Source organism: Chrysemys picta, chromosome 10, assembly GCF_011386835.1.
Source record: "Chrysemys picta bellii isolate R12L10 chromosome 10, ASM1138683v2, whole genome shotgun sequence".
NCBI classification, from domain to species: domain Eukaryota; kingdom Metazoa; phylum Chordata; order Testudines; family Emydidae; genus Chrysemys; species Chrysemys picta.
In genome coordinates this window covers 35,725,271-35,738,728 of record NC_088800.1, presented here as the reverse complement: position 1 = coordinate 35,738,728, position 13,458 = coordinate 35,725,271, and positions in this window count along the sequence as shown.

The window sequence follows — 13,458 nt, the reverse complement described above, 5'->3', positions numbered from 1 at the left end:
ACCATGCATTCTTTATTTATTTTTTTAAAAGTGAGATCACTGACAAGGTAGCCCGGTGGGGTGGGGGAGGAGGGAAGGACAAGGCCACATTGCTTATTGTAGCCACACTACAAATCAAAGCTGTTTGAATGACAGCCTTCTGTTGCTTGGGCCATCCTCTTGAATGGAGTGCCTGGGTGCCCGGAGCCTCCCCCTCCCCCCACCGCGTTCTTGGACATCTGGGTAAGGAGGATATGGAACTTGGCGAGGAGGGCAGGCGGTTATACAATGGATGCAGCGGTGGTCTGTGCTCTTGTTGCCTTTCCTGCATCTCCACCAGATGCCTGATCACGTCCATTTGCTCGCCAATTAGCCTCAGCATAATCCCCTGCGTCTTCTGATCACGCTCACTGAATGCTTTCCTGGCCTCTGCCACCGATTGCCTCCATGCATTCGGCTGTGCCCTATTAGTGCGGGAGGACTGCATGAGCTCAGAAAACATGTCATCGTGAGTGAGTTTTTTTTGCCTTCTAATCTGCGATGACCTCAGGGACAGAGATGATACGGGGAGAATAGAAACATTTGCACCTGCAGGGGGGATAAAAAGGGAGAGTAAAATTTAAGAAGATACATTTCTGAGAACAAAAGGGAGATTCTTTCACAGTGAATCAAGCAATTCACAGCAGACAACACATGTGTTTTAGGTACAAGGTCACATTTTGCCTTTTATATTGAGCGCCCGCTGGTATGGTGACACATCACACACGGCTGGGCAACAGAATTCAGTTTCCAGGCAGCCATGGTAAGCCAAAGAGATGCGGGGTTGGCTTCTTCCGCGTTCATAACATGTGGGAATGGTTTCAAACTGCAGCGCCCTCCTTTCCCATAGCAACCAATGCTGGCTGGGTTTGCCATTTAAAAGGAGGGGGCTGCGGTTTTGGGTTGGATGTGCAGCACACCCCTCCCCCCACCATGTGGCTATTCTCCGGGATGATCCCTTTTAGCCAAGCACAAACAGCCCAGCATGAACAGGGTACTTTTACTGTTCCCTTACAAAAATTCCCCTATTTCAACCAAGTGACCATCAATGATATCACTCTCCGGAGGCTGACACAGAAAGATAAAGACTGAACGTTGCATGAATGCGACCAAAACCCAGGACCATTCACTGCCATGCTTTGTGCTGCAATGATTCCAGACTACTTGCTACTGGCTTGGGGTGGTAAAGTGTCCTACTGTGGAGGACGAAATAAGGCAGCCCTCCCCAGAAACCTTCTGCAAAGGCTTTCAGAGTACCTCTAGCAGAGCTTCCTGGAGATGTCCCTGGAGGATTCCCACTCTATCCCCAGACACATTAACAGACTTTTCCAGTAGCTGTACTGGCCCGCGAATGCATCACAATTCTTCAGGGCAAATAAAACATTAAACACAATTGCTTTTAACCCCTGTAGTGTAGTTACAAATGTGCACTCACCAGAGGTGCCTTCTCCGCCTTCAGGGTCCGGGAACCCGCCTTGGGAGGGCATTGGCTTCAGGGTGAGGAAAAGGTCCTGGCTGCAAGGGAGAACGGATTCTCTGCTTGCCTGCTGCGTATTCTCCTCTTCCTCATCCACAAAAGACTCCCCCCTTGCAGGTGTCCACGGACAGTGGTGGGGTAGTGGTAGGGTAACCCCCCTAGAATGACATGCTGCTGATCATAGAAGCGGCATGTCTGGGGCTCTGACCCGGAGCGACCATTTGACTCTTTTGTCTTTTGGTAGGCTTGCCTGAGCTCCTTAATTTTCATGCGGCACTGCTGTGTGTCCCTGGTGTAGCCTCTGTCCACCATGCCCTGTGCGATTTTAGCATATATATCAGCATTTCTTCTGCTGGATTGGAGTTCTGCCTGCACAGATTCTTCTCCCCATACAGCAATCAGATCCAGTGTCTCCCATTCACTGTATGCTGGACTTCGTTTGCGATTCTGGGACTGCATGGTCAACTGTTCTGCTGAGCTCATCATGCTGACCAAACAGGAAATGAAATTCAGAAGTTCCCGGTGCTTTTCCTGTGTACCTGGCTAGTGCATCGGAGTTGAAAGTGCTGTCCAGAGCGGTCACATTGGAGCACTCTGGGATAGCTCCCGCAGGCCAATACCATTAAATTGCACAGCGATATGTCTGCACTACCCCAAATTCGACCCAAGAAGGTCGATTTAGCGCTACTCCCCTCGCCGGGGAGGAGTACAGCAGTCGATTTTAAGAGCCCTTTAGGTCGATGGAACAGGGTTGGTTGTGTAGCCGCATTGCTTATAAAATCGACCTAACGCAGCTACATTCGACCTAACCTTGTAGTATAGACCAGCGCTAAGAAATCCTCTCCCTTCATCATATATATAATATGCACAGCAAATATTGCTGAGGCAAATTCAGTCCCCACTGCAACATACACACACTTGTCTGGCTACAGTCTGTTCTCATTTTCAGCCTGCTTATGAAAGAACAAAAATAGCAAGTTCAGTGACTGTTAAGAGACTCATACTCATGTGTGACCTTTTCCTCCTCTTGTAAATGCATAAATGTTGAAATTACCACTAATGTTCAATTAGAATGACTATGCCAACACATATTGAGTCTACAATATATCTGTGTTGTGGTGTTTTTTCAGTAAAGATTGAACCTGGAAACCATCATCAAATTCCTCCCAAGCTTTCAGTACTAACCTCTTAATAAACCAGAGAAAAATTGTTCTCCCAACCTTAGTTTATGCCTGAAGCATTGGGTACTGAACCATTTAACTGTTGCAAACGTCAGCAATTCTAGCATATCTACTAAAATGCTTCACTGAATTCCAAACTATCCTCATGAAAAACACCAGTTTCCTTCCCATGTAAAATAAATTTATTTGTGCATCGTTCAAGGAAATATTATTTCCTCATTCTTTAGAGTATTTAAATGACGTTATAGAAGAGTGATAAATAAGAGCTTCTTCCAGCTCTCTGAGTACTTTGGTTTTATTATTACCTATGCTGTGCTTTCAGCATAAAAAAACTTAGATAAAGGAATCTCCGTTTAGCTATCAGTCAAACATTCTCCATGCGGAAGTTTATAACAAAGTAGAGGAAGACATCAGAATGTACAGGATGCAAAAAAATCTGCTCAGAATACACCTGTTATACAGATAAGTGGTAGATAAAAGTCAGCAGCAAATGACAGATGTTACATACATGAATTAGCTCAATTGGAGACTAAGTGATCTACTATATTATCCACATGATTGGCAGATGGGAGACGTAGATTCTAGACCCAACTTTGCCACTGGGTGGCCTTGGTCAAGTCAGCTAACCTCTCTATTTCCCTATCTGTAAAATGAGGTTAGCACTGTTTCAAAGGGATGATGTCAGAACCGGCTAATGTTTCTAATGAGCCACGAATAAATATATAAATGCTAAACAGTGTTATCATTCTTCTCTTACTAGCATACAGTGTTGTGAGATTAAAGCACACTTTGAATTGTCTTGGAGTTAGTACAACAATGCTCCTTACTGCCTGAAAAAGCAGGTCAGTCTAGGTCACATTTGACTCCGTAGTTTCCTATGCTTTCTTGACATCTTCTATTTTTCGCCTGTAATCTGTAGAAAGGGATTAATTCCTGTTGCTCCAAGCAAGCTGTCTCTTTTAGGTATTTTTGCTATACTCATTCTGAGTGATTTTTGTTTTTGACAGTAGAGCTTCTTTTTAACCTTTGATGTGACTACTTGTGTAAAAAAGCAAAATTATGAACTCAGAAAATCCAGTACCACTTGAGCTTGATAGTGTGATGATGATGAAGATGGGCACTTTTGAAAATCGCACCTAACTCACTTAGGAGCACAAGTTCAATTGACTTTCAATGGGGGATTTGTGCTCCTAAGTTATTCTGGGTAGCATTCTCAAAAGCATCTATCATGCCTTTGATTTCCAAAGGAGCCTAAGGAACTTAGGCACCCAAACCTCATGTGAAATTCACTGGGAATTGGGCATCAAAATCCTGTCTAATAACAAAAAGAAGAATACCATGAGACTAAATTGTCCAGATTCTCAACCAAAAAATGAGGGGGGGGGAACCAGATATAGCTGTGAAGGGAATCAAATGTATTCTTCTTCAAATTGTTACTGAGTTAGGTGTTCTTTGGGAGGTCTGATGCTCTATGGCTACCCAGGCACCAAGGCAGGCCTCATGGCTTGCTCGAGAAGAAGCTGCTTCAACCTCAAGTCTCTGGCCAATTGTGTCCTCTTTTGAAAAGACTTGGAAGTGGAGCACCTTTCCTTAATGTGCCCCTCCCCAATGCACAATAAACATCAGGTTTGGGGGTTGCTATTAGGGACAAGGCTTAAACCTTAGAAAGGGCATCCCACCAGGAAACAGCTATCTAACTAATTACCATCACTAACTAAACCTAAGGATACTACTAACTAACTATGTATAGAAGAAAATCACAGTATTGTGAAGCAAGTGTGAAGTAAAAGCCACACCGAGAGCTCTGACTTGGGGCGGTGAGAAGAAACTGGGGAAGCAGGTAGGGCAGCACTACCCTTTTATAGCCATGGGAGGGACTATGAGGAAAGGTCATGAGCGCCACTACTACATCTTCTGCCAGGCAAAATTCTCTGACTTTGGTGGGCTGGGCATACACACACCTGAGGGGAATACATATCTGCACCCACATCTTGAAGAACAACAGTTATGCTACAGGTAATAATGATCTTTTAGCAGGGGACATACAAAGACTTAATTTTTTGTAACACTATTATTTCGTGATGAGGAATCTGAATTTAAAGCAACGTGACAGCCTTTAACCTCTTTCCTATCTTCTCTTGAATCCTCATGCCTTCTTCTGCCTCCCTGCCTCATTAAAAATTAATGGGCGATTTCTTCTGAGATCTCATTTCCTTTTATTTAGTCATTATTTCTGTAGCTCTGTACACAGTTTCATTCATTCACTGTATGAGGGGATGTGGATTTTTTGCTGTTCTAACTCTTTTCTGCCTTTCTTCTGCTTGGGGTGTGATGCTGTCAAATGGAGTATTGGGCAACATGGAAGTATTCATTCCCTTGTTCTTCTCTTTCACTGATATTTCCTCCTAGCCAACTCCACCTATTGTGGTAGGAACTGGTGCAGTTAAACCACTGTGGAGTTTGGGCAGGAGATGGCAGTCCCTGCTGGCCAAAGAGGGCAGGAAATACAACCCTGAAATGTAAATGAGACGAACTGGCTGGCAGGCTGCTAAATATTTAGCTCTCCGTTTGAAGTAGAGTAACTTAAAATTCCAAGGAGAGGTGGGGCTGGGATAAATATATATTGTATGGTGCTTCTGGGGCTTGGGGCTATCATGGTTTTGTCTTAGCTGTGAGGTGCGGAATTGTATGTCTGGTAAAAGCCTAATTACAAATATATATAGCTCTATGGTTTGGGATATTTCTAGTCACGGCATTACATCTTCCTTACAATTTTGGTTTCTAGCAAATTGATACTGAGGTATCAATGTTTCAGACAGTGGTTTTTGGTGAAGGACAAACAATTTTATATAAACACACTGATACTACCATGATGGGAGCCATATAGGTTGATCAGATGATTACACTGGAAGGCAAGACAATCCCGGTTGAAAAAAATCACTTTAATATCCTAATGGGTGACCACCATAAAAGCACTACTTACCTAATGCGGATGGAGCACATGCCTAATTAACCTATTTCCAGGATTGACTCTCCCGGATATTGTTCATTTTATAGTAGCAAGATGAAAACACCTGCAGTGAATTCTAGAGGATTATTACTCCTCTTGGGTGGATGAAGTTACTTGGCTTTCAGCTTCATACCACTACTTGAGGGATGCATAATGAAAGATATAGAAAATGGATGTTCAGAAAAGCAAAGAAAATCTTTTTAGTATTCAAGGAAAAATGGACCAGAATCCTGAGAATTCCCCAAAATACTCAAAAACTAAAAATGGGTGCACGCTGCAAAACTGACACCAAGATCTCAGCTTAAATATTTGGTATGTTTGAGCCCCTGAGTGTCAGACATGTTCTGCACTGCCATTGCTGGCAGTGCTTCCAGGAGGTAAGTGCCAGCCAATAGTATTACTGGCTTTCAGGATCAGTGACGTCAGGAAAGGACCAGTAATCCAGGAAGATCAGTTCCCCCTTGTTGCGATCTCTAAATACTGTCACGTTTTGAAACACTCATATATGTTTGCATCTGTTGAACTATTAAAACATCTCTTCCGTCATCCACAAATACATAACTCCCAATTCTCAATTACACTAAGGCTCTTTTGCACTGCCAGCATAGTATAAAGGGGCCTTCAAGAGGGCATTTAAACCCCATGGAGGTGTTTTAGAGGTAAAACTTATGACACCATGTAATAGCAGTTTTGTTGGCTCTCTGCTGGTGGGCTCAGTCCAGTCTATAGCTGCCCTCCTGATAACCTGTAATAATACTGAGGTCTTCTACTGCATGTTTATCCATAGCTCTCCAAGCACTTTACAGAGGGAGGTAGATATAATTATGTCCTTTCACACTAGGGACTTACCGCGGTTTCTATACTGTGCTGCTTTGACAGGAGACGCTCTCTGGTTGACTTACCTTACTCTTCTCGGGGAGCTGGAGTACTGGAGTTGACCAGAGAGCGCTCTGCCATCGATTTAGTGGGTCTTCATTAGACTCGCTAAATCAACACCCACTGCATCGATTGCAGCAGCATTGATCTCTCCCTTAGTGACAATAAGCCCTAGGTGAAATGGGGTGAAGAGCCTGGCACAAAATCACATGGCTGGTCAATGGGAGAGGTGAAAAGAGAGCCAGTGCCTCCTGACTCTGTACCATTAGTGTCAGCAGCAAGGCTAAGGAGCAAATGAAGATGTGAACTAAACCAGAGATTGCCCCTCAAAAATAAGATATATATACATTGGCAGGTTAGTATCACACAACAAACGCCCACTGGACATGCTGTACCTGTCCTGTTCTGTAGATAAACATGGGGCTTTAGCTTCCAGACCTGTCAATCTGACACCTTTTATGAACACTAAATGAATTTTTAAAACAAAAAGAGCTGAGCTGTTGCCCAGAAGAGATTGTTATGCTGGGGAAGGAACATTGGGCATGACCAAAAAAGAGCTTACGTGAGGAATTTTTATGTGAGATATATGTACAATGAGGGGTATGTAACTGCATTGAACTGTAACATTCTAAATGATTTATAGGGGAAGTAGACTAAGTCTGAGTGGCATTGAAACCCTGGAGAGTGGTAAATCATGAATAAAAGACATTATTTTCTTGTTAGTCGTTGTGCCCAGGGCTCGGGCTTCAACTCTAGGCAGTGGGGCTCAGATTACTGATCCCCCTGCCCAGGGCTGAAGTTCTTCAGCTTTGGTCCCCACCACCCAGGGCGGTGGGGCTTGGGCTTGGACTTTGGCCCCCCTGTGTAGGATAGCAGGGCTCGGGTGAGCTCAGGCTTCAGTCCCCCCTCCTGGGGTTATGTATTAATTTTTGTTGTAAGAAGGGGTTGCGGTGCAATGAAGTTTGAGCACCCCTGATCTAGTCTAATCCCCTGATGAGATGCAGAATTTGTTGAATTTAAACCAACTGTAGATTCTCTTTTGTTGGAGAGGAGATAACACCTCTTGTGGTAAACTTCTATGGAATGCTTGTAGGATACTGCACCTATTAATCCTGCTTATAATATCCTTATCCCATGTTATAAGGTATTGTTTAAATGCTTGCTCTGTAACTACAAATATGTTTGCTAAGACTGTAAAACCCACCCGACCTCCACAAATCAGGGAGAAGCATTACCTAGTGTGAAAATCAAAAGGATCCGGACATTTGGGGAGAAACAAATCCCAACTTTCCAGAACCTTCTGAAACCTGCTCATTGCTAAGGGAGAAACAAATTGTGTTTGTGGAATGTCATGATGACGAGAAGAGATGCTGTGTCACCAAGAAAGGTAATAGAAAGGAAATGACTGTCAGACATTATTGCCCATAGAAGCTTTGGGAATTTCAAGACAGCTTGAAATACCTTGTTATAAAGAAAGCCAGAGAGGAACCAGAAACCTGGGCTGCCACTGAACCAGAGGAAAGCTAACAAACAAGCTGCTGTGGGAAGACCCTTCCCACATTCTGTGGGAAGACCCTTCAGAAATGGGCTTTGTGAGATGGGGAAAATTGAATCCTCTCACCAGGATATGGAGGCCCAGCAGAGCCAATTCCCCCTGGGCTCAAGTCTCCCCGCATGGAGGTATGAGAGATCTGTTGTGCTCCATGGTATGCATAATAAACAGAGTCTCCTTGTTTGGTCTCTCTGGGTATCTCTACATTACAATATCAGCCCGGGCTCAAGCCTAACCTCTCCTTGCATCTACATTGTAATTGTGCTAACCCAGGGTCCCAGGACCCTGAAGGGCTGGAGGGTCCAAACTTAAGTTAAACTGGGACCCAGAGTCCAAGCCCTATTGCTTTGCATTGTAGACACAGCCCTCTTGACTTGAGTCCCAGGAGTCAACCAGAAGTATCCCACAATTCTATGGAACAACTTCCTTAGTCCTCTTTATCCCAAGAATCTGCAATCCACTCTATTGAAAATGGAAGCCAACCCCCCCCCCCTTTGCAAATGGCAGCAGCTCAGGTCAATGTTAAGCCATTCTCTTCTGATGACCAATCTGCAAGCACACTATCAGAGAGCCTCCTGGGTTTGCAGTGGAGAGTGAACTGATCAAGACTTTTGTAAAGTGAGCTGCTTCCTGGTAACATGCAGGGTGGGCAGTAAAGTTTTCCCACTGTGCACCATGGTCCACAGGCTACAGCAGCCACTTTTGGTGGGGGTGGAGGTAAGGGAGTGCTAAGGACTCTGGGATATGTTTACTTTGACTTGGGTCTGCATGCTGCAGCATGGATGCTTGAGTCCTAGGTTCAAGCATGGGTTAGAAAAGTCTTAACATAAGGTTAAAATACAATGTAGATGCTCAAGCCCAGGGTTCCCTAATACAGGTCAGCTGACTCAAATCCCACTAATTATGGGCTTTCATTGCAGTGTAGACATACCATCTGTGACTGGGTCCCCCCAAATAGTAGCATTGTGCCAGTTCTGCTGCCTGAGACCTCCCACCTATGGGTCACAGGATTTATCCCATGGAAAACGACTGTGCTTCTTTTCTGCATTTGGGATAGAGAGATGACCCAACTACCCAGGAAACAGAGACACAATAGCCTGAAATATGTTGGCCAGTTGCTCATGCAATATTAACCATACTCTATATGCAGAATGGTGTCTTACACACTGTTCAAATCACCCCCTTTTAGATAGCGCTACTAGCGCTTTACCAAGGACTGTGAGAAAGTCATGGCATTATCATTAGGGTGTTCAAATAACCCTAGCCAGAGCTACTACATCTGTACCAAGGACTGGGTGACCTTGCTTATTTGTCTCAGATTTTTCCCCATACTTATTTAACAAAAATGAATCTACGCTGGTGAAAGGTGCTCGGCACACCATAATGCAAAAGCACCTATTTGGGGCAACCCAGGCTTGTGAAGTGGGAACAAACAAACAAAAAACCTATAATTTGGAAAAACTGGTGGAGCAGGATCCTCATGGATTTCCTAATTAGTCAATGTTGAGCATTTTTGTCCCATTTCTAATGCTAAAGCAATGGAGTGGCAGTACTTACAATTAAAACACTTGCTAACATATCAATTTGGTTTGGATGCCCTAGAACTACTGGGAACCTTAGAAATGCTTCACAAACTCCCCAAATCCGTGTCTACTATGCATACTTTGTTAATGCAGAGGAACTCCATTAGTCTGGTGTTCTTTGTGAAAGTGTGGGAAGGGGATTTACTACAGCTCTTAAAAGAATCCCAATGGCAGAGCATATTACATAATGTTAAAGTGGCTGTGGATCTCAGGCTATGCTTGACACAACAAAAGATTTTATTCAAAACATACTGGTTGCCACAGAGGTGGCACAAAAGAAAGGCCTTATCTTGATGTTTTCTGGCACTGTAACAAAGGAAAAGTAACCCTGATGCATATGCTATGGGACTGTCCAATAGTCAGACAGCTGTGGAAAGAGGTGGACCCAAGAATTCAAGTAGGGCTCAGTGTCAGCAGCCAAACCTCTGCTAAAAGTTATATCCTATGTCATTTACCTGTTAAACTGGGTTTAACTCTGCCACAGAGACTTTGGTTCTTGAGAGCTGCAATGACTACCAAGCACATATAACCCTCCTGCCAGGTGGAGCCAGCAGCAACCAGGCTGGGTTCAATACCTAGGTGTTTCTTTTCAGCAATATTATACCGAACCATCTCAAGCCCCCACCCAGTAACCTGGGAAAATTACTTACTACCCCTGGGTGCCTCTGAGAGGCAATACTTCCCCACTCGCAAGCACAGAGTCTGAGTGTAGAAAAGAAACTTTTAATGAAAGGAGGGAAGTCACCTGACATTATTTAGGGGAAATGTCGCAAGCAGGATTCATAAACCTAAAATTGTGAGCAGGACACCCACCCCAGAGTGCGTGCGGCAGAGTCTTCTGCCTCATCTTCTTGAGTTCTACAACCAAAAGTTCCTTTACTGTGCCCCCCTCTGCTCCGCCACCATATCCCATTCACAGTGGTTGTCCTTGGTCAGTGAGGACCCAGGGGTCAGAAGCGCATCTGTGTGAGTTCACCACCCACCCAGGGAAGAAGACACCTGGCTTGCTCCGCCATCTGAGCACTTGCTCTGACTGGCTGCCTCCCGCCAGCCAACTGCTCCTCACCGCCTGGCCGCCTCCCACCAGCTGACTGCTTGCCACTTTTGTCGGCTGCCCATCCATTACCTCCTGCTGCCACCTGCCCCTCTGCTGTGACCTCTGTTGATCAGTCTTAGGGCTCATCTACACTGGCACTTTACAGCGCTGCAACTTTCTCACTCAGGGGTGTGAAAAAACACCCCGATGAGTGCTGCAAGTTTCAGCGCTGTAATGTGCCAGTATAGACAGTGCATCAGCACCAGGAGCTGCGCTCCCAGCGCTGGTAGCTACGCCCTCGTGGAGGTGGTTTTTTTCAGCGCTGGGAGAGCTCTCCCCCAGTTCTCTGCTGCAACTACACAAGCCACGTTAAAGTGCTGCCATGGCAGCGCTTTAACGTTGCCAGTGAAGACGTGCCCTTAATGATTTTTAGCTCTCAGCAGGCTGGGCAGAAACACTGCCTCACCATAAGTGATTTCAGCTCTCATTGAGTTCTTAACATAACATTGAAGCCTATTTAGCTTTAGCTTTGAACAGAGAGGAGGGACCCTTAGGGAGAGTCCACACCTCCTGGCTGGGACACCTGTTCCTACCCCTCTTACTTTCACAGGAGTCTGGCATTCGAGCCCATGGCTTAACGAGGTCCTTTCAGCTGAGGGTAACCCCCTCATTTGGGACAGGTTAAGCACAGTTCTGCTCCCCTTTATTCATACAATAAAGACAACAACATTGATAACAGCATTTCACTACCCCAGCCAACACTAGCCAAAGTTGGTCACTTTGAGCAACACCGCTCTATCTGCTGGATATCTAAGCAGAGTAGGTGTGTCCATGTAAAACAGTTTGTTCCTGAAGTCTCTCCCCCTCCCAGCTAGCTGCCAGGGGAGAGTTCATTCAGACCCTACTTACACACACGATTTTACAAAAATGGAAGAATAGGCTTATTCCCAGAATAGAGCAGTAATATTCAGACCTGTTTGAGGTAGCAGCCAAAGAAAGAAGAGTTTATTGCTGTAGCACTTGTCCTCAACCAGACGTACATATACCCCCAGGGGTATGCAGAGGTCTTCCAAGGGGTACATCAACTCATCCAGCTTTTTGCCTAGTTTTACAACAGGCTACATAAAAAGCACTAGCAAAGTCAGTACAAACTAAAATTTTATACAGAGAACGACTTGTTTATACTGCTCTATATACTATACACTGAAATATAAGTACAATATTTATATTTCAATTGATTTATTTTATAATTATATGGCAATAATGAGAAAGTAAGCAATTTTTCAGTACTAATGTGCTGTGCCACTTTTGTATTTTTATGTCTGATTTTGTAAGCAAGTAGTTTTTAAGTGAGGTGTAACTTGGGGGTATGCAAGACAAATCAGACTCCCAAAAGGGGTACAGTAGGCTGGAAAGGCTGAGAGCCACTGCTGTAGAGAACAAGTATATGAATCTGAAGAAATATTGGCCCTGTCTCTAGATACCATTTGGATGAAAATGTTGAGATGGCTCAAAAAATGCCAGACTTTCATTCCTTGTAACTCCTCCTCTTTTGCCCCTCCCTTGGTCACCTCTTTCCCTCATCTTTCTATTCACATACATCTTCTCCTATTTTATTACTGTTACCCCCACCCTAACAGGTTATGTCTATGTGGTATTGTCTGGTTTTGTATTGTCTGGTCTTGCAGCTTTGACAAGTTGTAAAATTGCATAATAGCGTAATTCTATTGAAGAGCCCACAAAGTATATGGTATTTGGAAACATATACAAGCTGTAAGTCATCTACATTTTGGGCTTTTCATCATCTTTTTTCTTTAGGAAATCAATAAATATTAATCGCAACAAATAAAATTAAAATAGTATAATAAAACCCACCTTCTTAAAATTTAAAAATGAGTAAGACCAACTGACAGGCTACCCCAAAACAAAGAGACATGAGGCCAAATTCTGTTCTTGGTAACTCTGGGGTGAAAGTGTAGTGGATTCATTGACGTCACTCCAGATTTACACCAGTGTAACTGAAAGCAGAATTTGGGCTTTGTTTAATTTAATAAGATTCTTAAGTTAAACAAATGACAGGGTCCCCGATATATGTAAAGCCATTTATTCTGCTAACATACATTCTGAATAAAGATTTATGTCTCAAATGCACAAAATAAATTATTGTTGCAATAAAAAAATCCATCCTGAAGGAAGTCATTGCCAAATTGAGCTGAGGAGTCGTTATGGTGATCAGATGCTGATGTTGCCGACGCATTATCACTTTGAAAACAATAGACATTAAAACAACAACATTATTACATTAATGACCGTAAAGAAACCTACAGACAAACCAACATTCAAGGACAACCAAGGTAAAGACAATGGCAAGTATAAGCAACTAAAGCTAGGATTTCCAAAAGGCACCTAAGGAAGTTAGGTACCCAGTTCCCAGTGAAACTCATATGGCATATGAGTGCTTAAATATCTTTAGGCTCCTTTGAAAATCCCAGTTTAAAAAGCTAAAAAACACAATGGAACTCTTACCCCTCTTCTGCAGTAGTGAAACAGTCAAAGTTCTCCAATTAGAGAGACAAGGTGGGTGAGGTAATATCTTTTATTGAATCAAACTCTGTTAGAGGGACAAGCTTTTGAGCTTCACAGAGCTCTTCTTCAGGTCTCCTGTCTCTCTCACCAATAGAAGTTTGTCCAATAAAAGATTTTACCTCACCCACCTTGTCCCTCT